The 17,583-nt window shown below is 30.6% G+C and overlaps 1 long non-coding RNA gene across 1 annotated transcript; it reads left to right on the top strand.

The window, feature by feature from the left end:
* Positions 1-1,244: 1,244 nt before the first annotated feature.
* On the top strand, positions 1,245-1,508 carry LOC142219883 (uncharacterized). The gene is made up of 2 exons (XR_012717816.1): positions 1,245-1,354; positions 1,417-1,508. It is a non-coding gene; the product is annotated as an uncharacterized LOC142219883 (long non-coding RNA).
* Positions 1,509-17,583: the final 16,075 nt, after the last annotated feature.

Genomic DNA, 17,583 nt, shown 5'->3' with positions numbered 1-17,583 from the left:
ATGAAACCGGATTAAATTATCACAAGATAGAATGAGGGTATGGTAATTAATTTCAAATATACAGTGATTCATAAAAGTTTCAAGGTTTCCCCAGGCTTTCGTCTTGAAAATAAACAAGTATATACGGTCGTAAGGTCGGCCAGGCCGAATCTTATGTACCCTCCACCATGGATTGCGTAGAAACACATACGAAAGACTGTCATCCACAATCGAATTACTTGGGTTGTGGTATCTTAAAACTTCTTAACATCGTTTTCTAAATTGTGAGTTAGTCCATACAAAAAGGTATGTGTAGGTAAGTCTACAAATAATTACGAATCGATATGGACTTTTGCACGGTACATAGAGAGCCAGAATTGAAATATGGGACCCCCATTTATCTGAGGGCTATACATAACTATAGACCGATATGGACCTAGTTAGGCATGGTTGTTAACGGCCATATACTAGTACAATGTACCAAATTTAAACTCACTCGGATGAAATTTGCTCCTCCAAGGGGCTTCAAAACCAAATCTCGGGATCGGTTTATATGGGGCTATATCAGAGATGGAAAATGCAGTATTATAGTACATTTTTCAATACTCCACCCAGAAAAAAGTGTCTTCGAAACTAAAGGAAAAAATGTTCATCAATTTAGTTAAGCCATTTTATTTCCATTCAGTTACATTTTTGTGTGAAATAATAAAATTTACTTGTTTCGGTAAAAAAATCCTAAACTGAAAGCAGTTACGAATAGTTCATTAACTAGAATAAGGCATGGCATTTTACTAATACTGTTTTCTTCGCTGGGTATAAGAATTTACTACTGAAAAAGAAAATTGTATTCACTGATAACAAAGCATTCGTAAAAATAAACAAAATCCGAACTAAAACCAAGTTTCCTCAAAATTAGTAAAATTTCTTATAAAATGATAATTGCGACTTCCTTTATAATAGAAAGTATTTCATACATACCAACAACACTTGGCATAGAAAAATATTTTAGTTCATTCGTACTAAGAAGTATGCAATCCTTTCAAATCTTAGAATATAGGAAATTTTCCTATATTTCTATTGTCTACCTGTAATCGATACCTGTCATCGTAATCGATGTGTTTGCGCGTGGGTTGTTTTTTTAGTTGGAATCGCGTTGTTGTGGTATACGGAGAGATTGTTAAAAAATAATATGGTAAAATAATATAATAAATAACAAATAAAATATATAAAATATTTGTTATTTTAAATTAGTGAGAAAAATTTTCGTTTTTTGAAAATAAATCTATCAATGTTCGTGATGGTGTATAAAGAAAGAAAACACCAGCAGAATAACAACCCTTTCATTTGTCTTCATTTTGGAATCTTCAATTATCAGGTAATATTCAGTGACGCTAACCTTTTGTAACAAAAATGGTTTATGATCTTTTATATTTGTAGGTATTGAAATTGTAAAAGGAGGACAAAATCGTTACGCAGCAACTTATTAAAAGTGAAAGGTACTAGAAGAAGAAAAAATGCGTTTTGCAGTTGATGATATTACATGGAAATTGGAAATAGTGGAATAATAAGCTAATATTTCAAGGCCAGTCGATGCTGTTGATTCTTAATAAATATATTCAATATATTAATAAAACATGTCTTTTATTGAAGATAAAATTGCTTATATAAATAAATAAAATTGTATTTAAAAACGAAGGTAAACAGCTCTAATTATGAAGTAAAAGTTTTACCACAAATATGTAAGATTTGTCCAAATGAATGAAAAAAATTCAATAAAATCGTTCCATATATGAATTCAAATCAGTTAAATTTTTTCATTCTGCAGCATAGTGGTAAACAAATATAGGAAAATGTTAACTAATATATGGAATGCATTATACCTAATTTCTACGAAAATCATATCGTTCAAACAAATAAAAATGTCTTTGGCGCTATACGAAGTTCAACTTTCTTCACAATAAGTTCATTTTAACTTAAATAAGGGGTCACTTTTTTCTGGGTGTCGGATGAAATTTCCTCCTCCAAGAGGCTCCAAACCCCCATCTCGGGATCGGTTTATATGGGGGCTATATATGATTATGGACTGATATGGACCACCTTTGGCATAGTTGTTAAATATCATATACTACCACCACGTACCAAATTTCAAGCAGATCGGATGAATTTTGCTTCTCCAAAAGGCACCGGAGATCAAATTTGGGGATCGGTTTATATGGGGGCTATATATAATTATGGACTGATATGAACCAATTCCTGCATGGTTGTTGGATACCATATACTAACATAACGTACCAAATTTCAATCGCATCGGATGAATTTTGCTCTTCCAAGAGGCTCCGGAGGTCAAATCTGGGGATCGGTTTATATGGGGGCTATATGTAATTCTGGACCGATTTCGACCAATTTTTGCTTGAGTGTTTGAGGCCATATATTAACACCACGTACCAAATTTCAACCAGATCGGACGAATTTTGGTCTTCCAAGAGGCTCCGGAGGTCAAATCTGGTGATCGGTTTATATGGGGCCGATATATAATTATGCACCGATGTGGACCAATTTTTGCATGGTCATTAGATACCATATACTAACACCATGTACCAAATTTCAACTGAATCAGATGCATTTTGGTCTTCCAAGAGGTTCCGGAGTTCAAATCGGGGGATCGGTTTATATGGGGCTATATATAATTATGGACCGATTTCGACCAATTTTTGCATGGTCATTAGAGACCATATACTAACACCATGTACCATATTTCAGCCGGATCGAATGAAATTTTCTTCTCTTAGAGGCTCCGCAAGCCAAATCTGGGGATCGGTTTATATGGGTGCTATATATAATTATGGACCGATGTGGACCAATTTTTGCATGGTTGTTAAAGACCATATACTAACACCATGTACCAAATTTCAGCCGGATCGGATGAAATTTGCTTCTCTTAGAGGGTCCGCAAGCCAAATTTGGGGGTCCGTTTATATGGGTGTTATACGTAAAAGTGGACCGATATGGCACATTTGCAATACCATTCGACCTACATCAATAACAACTACTTGTGCCAAGTTTCAAGTCGATAGCTTGTTTCGTTTGGAAGTTAGCGTGATTTCAACAGACGGACGGGCGGAATGACGGACATGCTCAGATCGACTCAGAATTTCACCACGACCCAGAATATATATAACAGGTTGGCTGATAAGTCCCCGGTCTGACCCATAGATGGCGTCGCTAGTATTAAATGCATATTATTTTTATATAGTACCAACCTTCAAATGATTCGTGTCAAAATTTGACGTCTGTGAGTCAATTAGTTTGTGAGATAGAGCGTCTTTTGTGAAGCAACTTTTGTTATTGTGAAAAAAAATGAAAAAAAAAGGAATTTCGTGTTTTGATAAAATACTGTTTTCTGAAGGGAAAAAATACAGTGGAAGCAAAAATTTGGCTTGATAATGAGTTTCCGGACTCTGCCCCAGGGAAATCAACAATAATTGATTGGTATGCAAAATTCAAGCGTGATGAAATGAACACGGAGGACGGTGAACGCAGTGGACGCCCGAAAGAGGTGGTTACCGACGAAAACATCAAAAAAATCCACAAAATGATTTTGAATGACCGTAAAATGAAGTTTATCGAGATAGCAGAGGCCTTAAAGATATCAAAGGAACGGGTTGGTTGGCTCTGTGCAAAATAGGTGCCGCGCGAGCTCACATTTGACCAAACAACAACAACGTGTTGATGATTCTGAGCGGTGTTTGCAGCTGTTAACTCGTAATACACCCTAGTTTTTCCGTCGATATGTGACGATGGATGAAACATGGCTCCATCACTACACTCCCGAGTCCAATTGACAGTCGGCTGAGTGGACAGCGACCGGTGAACCGTCTCCGAAGCGTGGAATGACTCAAAAGTCCGCTGGCAAAGTAATGGCCTCTGTTTTTTGGGATGCGCATGGAATAATTTTTATCGATTATCTTGAGAAGGGAAAAACCATCAACAGTGACTATTATATGGCGTTATTGGAGTGTTTGAAGGTCGAAATCGCGGCAAAACGGCCCCATATGAAGAAGAAAAAAGTGTTGTTCCACCAAGACAACGCACCTTGCCACAAGTTATTGAGAACGATGGCAAAAATTCATGAATTGGGCTTCGAATTGCTTCCCCACCCACCGTATTCTCCAGATCTGGCCCCAGCGACTTTTTATTGTTCTCAGACCTCAAAAGGATGCTCACAGGGAAAAAATTGGCTGCAATGAAGAGGTGATAGCCGAAACTGAGGCCTATTTTGAGGCAAAACCGAAGGAGTACTACCAAAATGGTATCAAAAAATTGGAAGGTCGTTATAATCGTTGTATCGCTCTTGAAGGGAACTATGTTGAATAATAAAAACGAATTTTGACAAAAAAATTTGTTAGACCGGGGGCTTATCAGCCAACCTGTTATTTTATGGGGTCTTAAAGCAATATTTCAATGTGTTAGGTTAGGTTAGGTGGCAGCCCGATGTATCAGGCTCACTTAGACTATTCAGTTCATTGTGATACCACATTCTCTCTTATCACTGAGTGCTGCCCGATTCCATGTTGAACTCAATGACAAGGGACCTCCTTTTTATAGCCGAGTCCGAACGGCGTTCCACATTGCAGTGAAACCACTTAGAGAAGCTTTGAAACCCTCAGAAATGTCACCAGTATTACTGAGGTGGGATAATCCACCGCTGAAAAACTTTTTGGTGTTCGGTCGTAGCAGGAATCGAACCCACGACCTTGTGTATGCAAGGCGGGCATGCTAAGCATTGCACCACGGTGTCATTACAAACGGAATGACAAAGTTAATATACCCCCATTCTATGGTGGAGTGTATAAAAATGTAAAAGCAAGTGTAAATGGTAATGGTAGTTTGTCAACACGTGGAGTTGGAAACTTAGTTTTTATTGATGGGACAATGAAAGCCAAAATGTATTTTAACATATTTAAACATTTTGAAAGAAAATCTTCACTCCAGCGCTGCTAAAATGGGACTGCGAGATAAAGACTTCTTGTTCCAACAAGGCAATGACCCCAAACACACGGCCTGGGATGTGAAAATGTGGCTCCTCCACAATACCAAATATCTCAAAACGCCACCGAAAAGCCCAGGTACCAACCCCATTGAAAACTAGGGTCTCATTTGGAATCGTGAATCGGAAAAAACCAAATGTCAACTTAGGCAACCATTAAAAAAGTGTTACAGGAAGAATGGGGCAAAATTTCTCTAGAAACGTGTCGAAAATTGGTAGAGTCGATGCCAAGGCGACTGGAAGCCATTTGCGCTAACAAAGGGCACCATACCAACTACTAAGTGGACCAAATTTTACTATTAATATTTATTTTTTTTTTTTTTTAATGTAAAATTTTCAATATTAGCGGAATTTTATTTTTATTAACAACAACTCGAAGACAAAGGTGAAATTCGCAGAGAAAAAATTGTTGTGTCAAGTCCCCAAAATTCCACCAAGTTGGCAAAAACAAAAAATTGAAAAAAATAATAATTTTTTGTACGAAGTCCCCAAAATGCCACTAAAAAATATTAAACATTTTATATTTGTACACATTTTTGAAAAATAAATAAAGTAAAGTAGTAAAGTAGCGGAATTTTAACTTTTAATACAAATTTCGAAGACAAAAGTAAAATTCACAGATATAATTTTTGTGTCAAGTCCCCAAAATGCCACAAATTTGGCAAAAAAGCCAAAAAATTTAAAATTTAACATTTTTTAAAATATCTGAAAATACAACGTTAATTTTTAAAAATTAGGAGTTTTATATTTTTTAATTGAAAATAGAGTCTTTGTCTCAAAAATGACTTCAACATGGCAAAAAAACAAATATTAGAATATTTTAAATTTTTAACATTTTTGGAAAAAAAAAATATTATAAAGTTATAAACCAAAATATCTTTTAATTTTATTCATTTATTTGCAATCTATTTTAAACAAAACGATAAGCAAATGTTATAACTATTTACATTGTCCAAAATATAAAACAAATTCGAAGACACATACAATGGACTGAATAGTGAGTGAGCCCAAATTAAATCGGGCTGCCATTTTATCATAACTCGAAGACAAATGTCCAATTTAGAGACATACTTTTTTGTAAAATTCCCCAAAATACCACCAAGATGAGCAAAGAATTAAAAAAAATTATATCTATACACATTTTTGAAATTAATGGTAATTTTTCCAAATTAACGGAATTATACCTTTTTAACACAAATTTCGAAGACAGAAGTAAAATTCACCGATATTAATTTTGTGTCAAGTCTCCAAAATTGGCCGAAAAAGCCTACAGCCATTTTAAAATGTAAGATTTTTTTTTTAATTTTGAAATAATAATGTTTATTTTTTAAAATTAGCAAAATTATATTTTTGAATTAAAAACAGAAATTATGTTTTTGTGTCAAGTCCAAATGCCACCAAGATGGTCAAAAAAGCACAAGTTTTACACTTACATTTTTGAAAAAAACAATGTAAAGATTTAAAAATTAGTAGAATTAAATTGTTTTATATACATTTACTAAAACAAAAATACGAAATAAAATCGAGACAGAACTCAAATTCAGAATATAATTAATGGGTCATCTCCCCAAAATAGAAAGTTAACAATGATTGAAGAAAAAAGTGATATTTATAGAAAATGTATTTTTTGTCAAGTCCCCAAAATACCACCATGTTTGCACCAAAAAACTAAACAAAAATACGAAATAAAATCGAGACAGAACTCAAATTCAGAATATAATTATTGGGTCATTTCCCCAAAAATTCCATCAAAATGGCCAAAAAATAAAATAATAAAAATTTTTAATATAAAATATAAAGTTTTATAGAAAGTTAACAATTATCGAAGAAAAAAGTGATATTTATAAAAAACTAGCGTAACCCGGCCCGCTTCGCTGCGCCTTCCGAAGCGTATTTGTAGGAACATTTTGCGTCAACTTAGTCAACCATAACCTTCATGGTGAGAACAACTTCGAAAAGATTTGAATTCTTTCAAACAAATCGGACTACTTGCTTTTTCGTTTATAGGTACAAATACGGCGGATACGCATATGTAAAACGGTTCGTCTTCAAAAATGTCGGGGAGAGGGTGTACCCTTTCCTCCAAAAATGTAAATAATGTTCTGTATTCAAGTAGACAATCTTCTATATTTCTTGTGAATTTTAAGTGTGGTTTGTCAAGGAAAGGTATCCTTCTCCTCAACATATCTGAAAATTAAGCACTATATTATAATAACATACAAAGAATTACTGTTTCCCATCCAATAAATCGGAAAAAGCAAAAGTAGTAAAAATTTTTACCACATTAACATTTGCTAAAATGTTGGAAAATTATGCACCCTCTACGTTGGCTGCCAATTTCATGTAAATTTCAGCCTGTGCAAAAATCATAAAATTATGTACCGAGTTCCCATTTACGGACAACCCTCTACTTTCAATTTAAGAAAAAAAAAACGGACAAAAGGGAACCCTCTCCCCACCTTCGCTCCACTCCGACCTGATATCGGACTACCACGTACCCTATATTAATTTCACAACTAATCAATGGTCCCTATAAATTCTATCGAAGTAAATCTACAAAGTTTATTTCAATTTTCCCCTTCCCCAACCAGATATCGAAAAATCATATACTAATTTAAAAATCATGTATAAATTTAATCACCTCCTCCCACGTTCCCTGTAAATTTCAAGTAGATCGGCGATGTTTAAATTTTGCTCTATTGTTTTAAAGGGACGTCACTTTCCCCGATACAATATCGACAAACACCGTAGTGAATAGCACTGAAAATGAAAATTCTTGAAACTTTCCTTCAAGTGTGGGGCAAGGAAGGTTGCCTCTTCGTTCATAACCTTCCCCCACTGCCTATGTAAATTTCAAGAAAACTTATGAATTGTTGTTGTTTTTTTTTTTTTACAGTTTTAGAGGAGGACCTCCTCCCCGACTAAATATCGAAAAGTGATGTAGCGTATCTTTTGTAAACGTCCCAGAAAATGTCAAGCAAATTATAAGCCTAAAGGGCGGCCTCTCTTCCGTCCAAATATCACAAAATCAGGTATCAACTATTAATATCGTAACCTCTCCCCAGTCCTCTGTAAATTTCAAGTAACTCGGTAAAGTTTAATTGTTTCTCTGTATGTAGTTACTTAAGATAAGCGGATGTTTCCCTATGTCCTTTTATTTTTATTAAAAAATTAGGAACCTGATATAAATATCATAACCTCACTAATTATTCCGTAAAATTTCAGTCGGGGGAGTTTAGTTTTGTTTTCACTGTACTTTAAAAAAAAGTCGGGCAAATGGGTGGTCCTCCTCCCCGACCAAATATCGAAAACTAATGTAGCGGATTTTTGTCTAGATGCCAACCCCAACATTCAATGAAAATTTCAAGCAAATCGCATAATTTTATTCCAAGTTTTAAAAAGTAGGGCAAGGGGGAGGTCCCCCTCCACATATGAAATCATCAGGTACACCATATTAATTCCATAACCTCACCGCATGTTCTCTGTAAATCTCAGATAATTTAGAGAATTTTAGTTTTTTCACTGTACTTTAAAAAAAGTCGAACAAAGGGGAGGCCCCCCTCCGCCAAAAATATCGAAATTTAAAGTAGCGGATCTTTGTCTAGATGCCAACCCCAACCTTCAATGAAAATTTCACGCAAATCGGTCAACTTTGGTCCAATTTTCAAAAAGTCCGACAAAGGGAAGGTCCCCCTCCGCGACCAGGTGTCAAAAAATGAGGTACCCTATTTTCACCACATGAACGCCCCCTACGATCTCTGAAAAGTTTCAAGTAAATCGGTTCAGCCGTTTTGGAGCCAACTCGGAACATACAAATAAACAAACAAATAAACAAACATAGATTGAATTTTATATATAAATATATATATAGATTTGCAATCTATTTTAAACAAAACGATAAGCAAATGTTATAATTATTTACATTGACCAAAATATAAAACAAATTCGAAGACACATACAATGGACTGAATAGTGAGTGAGCCTAAATCAAATCGGGCTGACACTTTATCATAACTCCAAGTCAAAAGTCAAATTTAGAAACATACTTTTTTGTAAAATTCCTCAAAATACCACCAAGATGAGCAAAGAATTAAAAAAAATATATCTATACACATTTTTGAAATTAATGGTAATTTTTCCAAATTAACGGAATTATACCTTTTTAACACAAATATCGAAGACAGAAGTAAAATTCACCGATATTAATTTTGTGTCAAGTCTCCAAAATTGGCCGAAAAAGCCTACAGCCATTTTAAAATTTAAGATTTTTTTTTAATTTTGAAATAATAATGTTTATATTTTAAAATTAGCAAAATTATATTTTTGAAATACAAACAGAGATTATGTTTTTGTGTCAAGTCCAAATGCCACCAAGATGGTCAAAAAAGCACAAGTTTTACACTTACATTTTTGAAAAAAAAACAATGTAAAGATTTAAAAATTAGTAGAATTAAATTGTTTTATATACATTTACTAAAACAAAAATACGAAATAAAATCGAGACAGAACTCAAATTCAGAATATAATTAATGGGTCATCTCCCCAAAATAGAAAGTTAACAATGATTGTAGAAAAAAGTGATATTTATAGAAAATGTATTTTTTGTCAAGTCCCCAAAATGCCACCATGTTGGCACCAAAAACTAAACAAAAATACGAAATAAAATCGAGACAGAACTCAAATTCAGAATATAATTATTGGGTCATTTCCCCAAAAATTCCATCAAAGTGGCCAAAAAATAAAAGAATAAAAATTTTTAATATAAAATATAAAGTTTAATAGAAAGTTAACAATGATCGAAGAAAAATGTATTTTTTGTCAAGTCCACAAAATGCCACCATGTTGGCACCAAAAAAGGAACAAAATTCCAAAAAGTTGCATTTTTTTTCAAAAAATAACGTTAATTTTTCAAAAATTGCAGAACTATGCTTGTTTTTTATTATAAAGTGAAAAACAAATATAAAACAAAATCGAAGACAAAAGAGAAATTTAGAGATATAATTAAAAAAAAAAAAACAAAAATTCGAAAACGTTAATTTTTTTCAAAAAATAACATTAACTTTTCAAAAATTGCAAAATTATGTTTATCGTAGACAAAAGAGAAATTTTTGTATCAAGTACCCAAAATGCCACCAGATTACAAACAAGTAACGTTAACTTTTAAAAAATAGCGGAATGTTACCCTTTTAATACAAAGTCCGCAAACAGAACTGCAATTTAGAGATATAATTTTGTGTAAAATCCCCCAAAATTTGGTGGCATTTTGGGGAGCTGACACAAAATTATATCTCTAAATTTCTCTTTTGTCTACTATAAACATAATTCTGCAATTTTTGAAATTACCAAAAAAGTAAAAATGTTTTGAACTTTTTCGTAAAATAACGTTTATTTTTCATAATTAAAAATGTAATGTTCGAAGAGAGAAGTGAAATTTGGATACATAATTTTGTATGTTATGTCCCCAAAATATCACAAAAATGCCTAAAAAGCTAAAAGCCATTTGAAAATTAAATTTTTTTTTTAATTTTGAAAAAATTACGTTAGTTTTTTCAAATTACCAGAATTTTATTTTTTAACATACAGAAACCAAAACAAACTTAAACAAAAAAGAGAAATCCAGAGAAATAATTCTTTATTACATGTCCCCAAAATGCTACAAAGATTGCAAAAAAAAAACAATTTAAATTATTTAAATATTTTTGAAAAATAGCATTAATTGTTCCGTGACTATTACTTTTTATACCCTTCACCACTACTGTGGTACAGGGTATAATAAGTTTGTGCATTTGTATGTAACGCCAAAAAATAATGGTCATAGACCCATCTTTTAGTATACCGATCGGCTTAGAATTAAATTCTGAGTCGATTTAGCGATGTCCGTCTGTCTGTCTGTCTGTCCGTCTGTCTGTATATGTAATTTTGTGCACAAAGTACAACTCGCAATTTAAGTCCGATCGTCCTCAAATTTGGCATAGAGCCGTTTCTTCGGACAGAGACAATCGCTATTGGTTTTGGAAAAAATCGGTTCAGATTTAGATATAGCTGCCATATATATTTATCACCGATTTGGTCATAGCTAGCGTGTTTATCAACCGATTTTCTTGAAATATCGTACATCCAAATATTTTATGAATCTCGAAAATCTTGCAAAATATCAAGCAAATCGGTTCAGATTTAGATATAGCTCCCATATATATCTTTCGTCCGATTTAGACTCATAAGACCACAGAGGCCAAAGTTTACTACCGATCTTCGTGAAATTTTGCCCAGAATTGACATTCTACCAATGCTTGGTAAATTTGATTGAAATCGGTTCAAATTTAGATATAGCTCCCATATATATCTTTCGCCCGATTTGGACTTATAGGGTCTCAAAAGCCAGAGTTTTGCCCTGACTTACTTCAAATTTTGCACAAGCGGTACTTTTAACGATACTATTGTATGTGCCAAATATAGTCAAAATCGATTCAGATTTAGATATAGCTCCCATGTATATCTTTCGTCCGATTTGAACTTATATGGCCTCAAACTCCAGGGTTTTGTATGTGCCAAATATGGTAAAAATCGATTCAGATTTAGATATAGCTCCCATGTATATCTTTCGTCCGATTTGAACTTATATGGCCCCAAACTCCAGGGTTTTGCCGTGATTTGCCTCAAATTTCCCACAAGGAGTACGTTTACACGAAAAGAAAAAAAACGTTTGGAAAACGTGTACCGAAAACGTTTTTCTTTTGTTAGAGTTTTTTGAATTGCTTCCAAAATTTTAAACTTTTATCACCAAAAAAATTCGTTTGTTACAAAGTTTTTATTTTTTTCAATAAAAAAAGTTATTTTTGAAACAACAACACAGTCCATTTCGTTTATATCAAACACTGTTCTTTTCTGACTTTTGGTCTTTAATAAAACACATTTTACAGTTCAAAATTTAATATAGTACAATGTAATGTTGAACATTTTTTCGAAATCTTCCGAACATATGTAGAATGTATGTAAAAAAAAAAACAAAACAAAAAAAAACATTGGTCGAAGCAGGGATCGAACCCACGACCCTTGGCATGAGAGTCAGACGTAGCAACCACTGCTCCACGGTGCCAAACTAAATGTTTGTTTCTGTTAAATAAACTTTGTTTATTCGGTTCGTGGGCGCCGCAAGCTATGCTATATAAATATAACTTATATGGATAATTATCTATTGATGACCATAACAGGTACCATAAATGACCATAAATGGTCCGCGGTTCGATTCTCCGTCCAGGCGAAAGGTAAAAAAATTTTAAAAATTTATAAATTCGTATAATTTCTTCTACATTGTTGGTATTACAGGAAAAGGTGTTAAGAACTAAAAAAACTCGTGGATGTGAGGAAGATGTGAGGGAAAATGCAATTAGCAAGAAAAAATTTTATTAGTTAGTCTTTATGAGATGGTTGTTACATCCTGGAAAAGAATAAATGTTTATCACAAAAAGTATATACTTTTCTTCCAAATACACTTCCTTACAGCGAAATGCAAATAAGAAACGAACTTTGTTTGTCTAAAATTTCGTTTGGGAGGAAAGAATTATTTTTTTGCGTGTAGTAGTATCGGTAATTGTGCCAAATTTGGTTGAAATCGGTTCAGATTTAGATATGTCTCCCATATATATCTTCCGTCCGATTTGCACTCATATAACCAGGGGGCCAAAGTTATACTCCCATTTACGTGAAATTTCGCATAGATAGCAGAATTATTATTCTAACTATACATGTCAAATTTTGTCAAAATCGGTTCAGATTATATATAGCTCCCATATATACGTACACCAGAATTGGGGAAATATGGTAGAATGTTACACATTTTAGACCCATTTTCAATGGAAGTTTCCTCCAATTAACTGGATAGCGTTAGCCGATTTAAATTTTAATTCTAGAGATTTTGTAGAAGTAAAAAAATTGTCTCCTTTATATAGCTTCCATCAAATGTGAAGTAGTTGAAATGGTAACACAAATTTTAGCCTAAATAGAGGTGGAGGGTATAATATAGTCGGCCCGCCCGACTTTAGACTTTACTTACTTGTTTTAAAGTTAACAACAAATCGAGGTCAGCAGTGAAACTCAGAGATATAATTTATGTTTTCAGTCCCCAAAATTTCCATAGATGGTAAAATAAAATCCCAATTTATTAAATTAAACTTTTTTTCCAAATTTTTGAAAAAATAACGTTAATTTTTTAAAATTAATAAAAAAAATTTAAAATTTTTATATTAAACAGTTTTTTCAAAATGAGCAGAATTATATATTTTTTTAATATAAATTACCCAATTTTTTAATATAAATTACCCATTTTTTTAATATAAAGTACCCAAAAAACAATACGAAATTCCGAGATAAATTTCTTTTGTCAAGTCTCCAACATGTCATAAAGAAAAGATGGCCAAAAAATTAAAAATTATTTTTTTTTTAATTTTTGAAAAATAGTAATTTTTAAAATTATTAGCATGTTGCTTTTTTTGAAAAGAATGTAAACAAGAAATGTAAAAAACGATGGCAATTTTTTGATACAGGTCCTCAAAATGCCACAAAATTTTTTAAAAACATAACGTTAATTTGTAAATTGATTTTTTTTTTTTAATTGAATGTTAACATAAATGAAACACATCATCAAATCAAAGACAGATGTATAATTATAATTTTTTAAGAGTGTATATGATTTAACAATTATATCTTTAGGATAACTAACATTGTAACTGTAAACCTAAAAGTTTGTAATAGTTTTGTAAACTGGCTAGATTTTTTAATTTGATTAAAACTGTATGCCCATATTCAAAACCATTTACTGACAGTTTATCCAAGGAACTTTTATGGTAATAATAATAAGCCGATAGCTTTAGTTGCAAGTGCTTAAATCTTCTTTTTATTTATTGTAATATTAATTATAATAAATATACAAATAAATAAATATGGTAATAATTGGTTTAATGTATATATTAACTTTTAGGGGGTTACGTTTTTAATTAATTACGATTTTAATTTCAATTAAATTTTTAATTGGATTACATTTTTAATATTTTTTTATATTTATATATAACGGAATAATTGTAGGAATTCAATCGTTTTAACGAATTCCTCAAATTTCTCCCCAGCACCTGTTTGCAAATTGGAGTAGGTTCGCTTTCCCTTGTAATGGGATCTTAATGTCCTGTATACTTTCGAGAAATTCTGCTTGTAGATATTTATTTATTTATTTATTTATGGCTATAATTTAACCATCATTCTGAATTGCATTAAAACCTCTCTCTATATCAATACATATTGATGGATTGTAGATTTTTTGTATTATTATTTATTTTTTTTATTTGTATAATTTATTTTGTTCATGTCAATAACCACGTTTCAGCCATATCCGGTTTCACTTCATGGAATCAAATGGCTCATTCAGCAGTTAACGGTTGCCAAGCTAAATTTAGCATTTTTTTTTTTTTTTGTTACTTGAATTAAAAATTTAAAGCGGGCAGCAATTAACCAGCCCGCCAGCCGGTCAACTATCACATTCGTCCAACAAACGTTACCTAAAGACACACATACAACAAAAAAAAAAAACATACAAAGTTTATAACTTTCAAATTTATGTCACGTGTATTTTGTATAACCAGTCACCACAAGTCATATAACCAACAAAGAACAAGAGGTGAAAAATGTATTTCAAGCAATGGAAATGATTGTCACCGATGTAGATAATTATAATTGTTGTTGGACAAAAAAAAACTTTTTTTGGAAAGTATTGATTGTCATTTTGTACTAAGAATCGCATGGAAAAATTAGACTAGGGAAATATATCCCTTCAACTTCTAGTTATAGTGGCAGCCCGTTATTATTTTTAACCGTTATTATTTTGTTAGGCTCAGAGTCATCAGTCCATTGGGGCTTTCATTAATAAGAGAAATTATCTCTTATTAACGGGCGCTGACCGGTTTATTTCTATTTATAATTTATTTCTATATAAACTCTTGTCAAAATATTATTTCCATATAATATTTTGTCAAAATTTTATTTCCATATAAAATTTTGTCAAAATTTTATTTCTATAGAAAATTTTACCATAATTTTCTCATAATTTTTTCATAAGTTTGTCAAACTTTTATTGCTATAGAAAATTTTGTCAAAATTTTAGTTCTATAGAAAATTTTGTCAAAAGTTTATTTCTATAAAAAATTTTCCAAAAATTTTATATCTACCGAAAAATATATAAAAATTGCTTTTCTATAGAAAATTTTGTGACAATTTTATTTCTATAGAAAATTTTCCCAAAATTTTATTTCTATAGAAAATTTTGTCATAATTTTATTTCAATAGAAAATTTTATTTCTATAGAAAATTTTGTCAAAATTTTATTTCTATAGAAATTTTGTCAAACTTTTATTGCTATAGAAAATTTTGTCAAAATTTTATTTCTATAGAAAAATTTGTCAAAAGTTTATTTCTATAGAAAATTTTCTAAAAATATTATATCTACAGAAAAATTTATTAAAATTACATTTATATAGAAAATTTTGTCACAATTTTATTTCTATAGAAAATGTTGCCAAAATTTTATTTCTATAGAAAACTTTGTCATAATTTTATTTCTATAGAAAATTTTGTCATAATTTTATTTCTATAGAAAATTTTGTCAAAATTTTATTTTTATACAAAATTTTGTAAAATTTTATTTCTATAGAAAATTTTGTCAAAATTTTATTTCTATAGTAAATTTTGTCAAAATTTTATTTCTATAGAAAATTTTGTCAAAATGTTATTTCTATAGAAAATTTTGTCAAAAGTTCATTTCTATAGAAAATTGTGTCAAAATATTATTTCTATAAAAAATTTTGTACAATTTTATTTCCATAGAAAATTTTGTCAAAATTTTATTTCCATAGAATATTTTGTCAACATTTTATTTCTATACAAAATTTTGTCAAAATTTTATTTCTACAGAAAATTTTATCAACATTTTATTTCTACAGAAAATTTTATCAACATTTTATTTCGTTATTGTTGTTTTTGATCTCAGCTTAAAGCCATGCATTGACTAAACTACAAGTGTAGCTTAACCAACAGAGGAAAAGTATGCTTGTCAAATTTATTTGGGCAAAGCCCTATAGACTGCAAGATGGTTGGATGGACGAACTTTTCGGAATTACCACATTCCTCATCAGCATCCTCTACTTGCAGCAAAACTATCAACCAATTATCAAAATAAATTCTGTTTCGGAATTACCACATCCTCTACTTGCAGCAAAACTATCAATGTGGAATGTGGTAATTCCAAAACAGCTGTACATCCAACCATCTTGCAGTCTATAGGGCTTTCCCAAATAAATTTGACAAGCATACTTTTCCTCTGTTGGTTAAGCTACACTTGTAGTTTAGTCAATGCATGGCTTTAAGCTGAGATCAAAAACAACAATAACGATTGAAGAGAAGCCAACAATAGCAAACAAAACATTTTATTTCTATAAAAAATTTTCTTAAAATTTTATTTCTATAGAAAATTTTGTCAAATTTTATTTCCATAGAATATTTGGTCAAAATTTTATTTCTATAGAAAATTTAATCAAAATTATATGTCTATAGAAATATTTGTCAAAATTTTATTTCTATAGAAAATTTTATCATAATTTTATTTCTACAAAAAATTTTCTTTAAATTTTATTTCTATAGAAAAATTTGTCCAAATTTTATTTCATTCGTTTTGTTTGTTATTGTTGGCTTCTCTTCAATCGTTATTGTTGTTTTTGATCTCAGCTTAAAGCCATGCATTGACTAAACTACAAGTGGAGCTTAACCAACAGAGGAAAATTTATTCTGATAATTGGTTGATAGTTTTGCATCAAGTAGAAAATTTTATCATTTTTTTTCTATAGAAAATGTTGTCAAAATGTTGTCAACATTTTATTTCTAGAAAAATTTTTCTTAAAATTTTATTTCTAAAAAAATTTTGTCAAAATTGTATTTCCACAGAATATTTTGTCAAAATTTTATTTCTATAGAAAATTTTGTTAAAAGTTTATTTCTATAGAAAATTTTGTTAAAAATTTCATTTCTATAAAAAATTTTTTAAAACTTAATTTCCATAGAATATTTTGTCAAAATTTTATTTCTATAGAAAAATTTCTAAAAATTATATCTCTATAATTTTTAGAAAATTTTCTATAGAAATAAAATTTTGTCAAAATTTTATTTCTATAGAAAATTTTGACAAAATTTTACTTCTATAGAAAATTTTGTAAAATTTTATTTCTTTAGAAAATTTTGTAAAATGTTATTTCTATAGAAAATTATGTTTTCCGTAGAAAATTTTGTCAATTTTTGTTCTATACACAATTTTGTCAAAATTGTATTTCTATAAAAAAATTTTATTTCTAAAGAAAATTTTGTCAAAATTTTATTTCCATAGAAAATTTTCTAAAAATTTTATTTCTATATAAAAGTTTGTCAAAATTTTATTTCTATAGAAAATTTTGTCATAATTTTATTTCTACAAAATATTTTCTTCAAATTTTATTTCTATAGAAAATGTTGTCAAAAGTTTATTC

The sequence above is a fragment of the Haematobia irritans genome, chromosome 1 (assembly GCF_050003625.1).
Source record: "Haematobia irritans isolate KBUSLIRL chromosome 1, ASM5000362v1, whole genome shotgun sequence".
NCBI classification, from domain to species: domain Eukaryota; kingdom Metazoa; phylum Arthropoda; class Insecta; order Diptera; family Muscidae; genus Haematobia; species Haematobia irritans.
The sequence above is the reverse complement of the archived record's forward strand: the minus strand, read 5'-3'. Positions and strand labels throughout refer to the sequence as shown.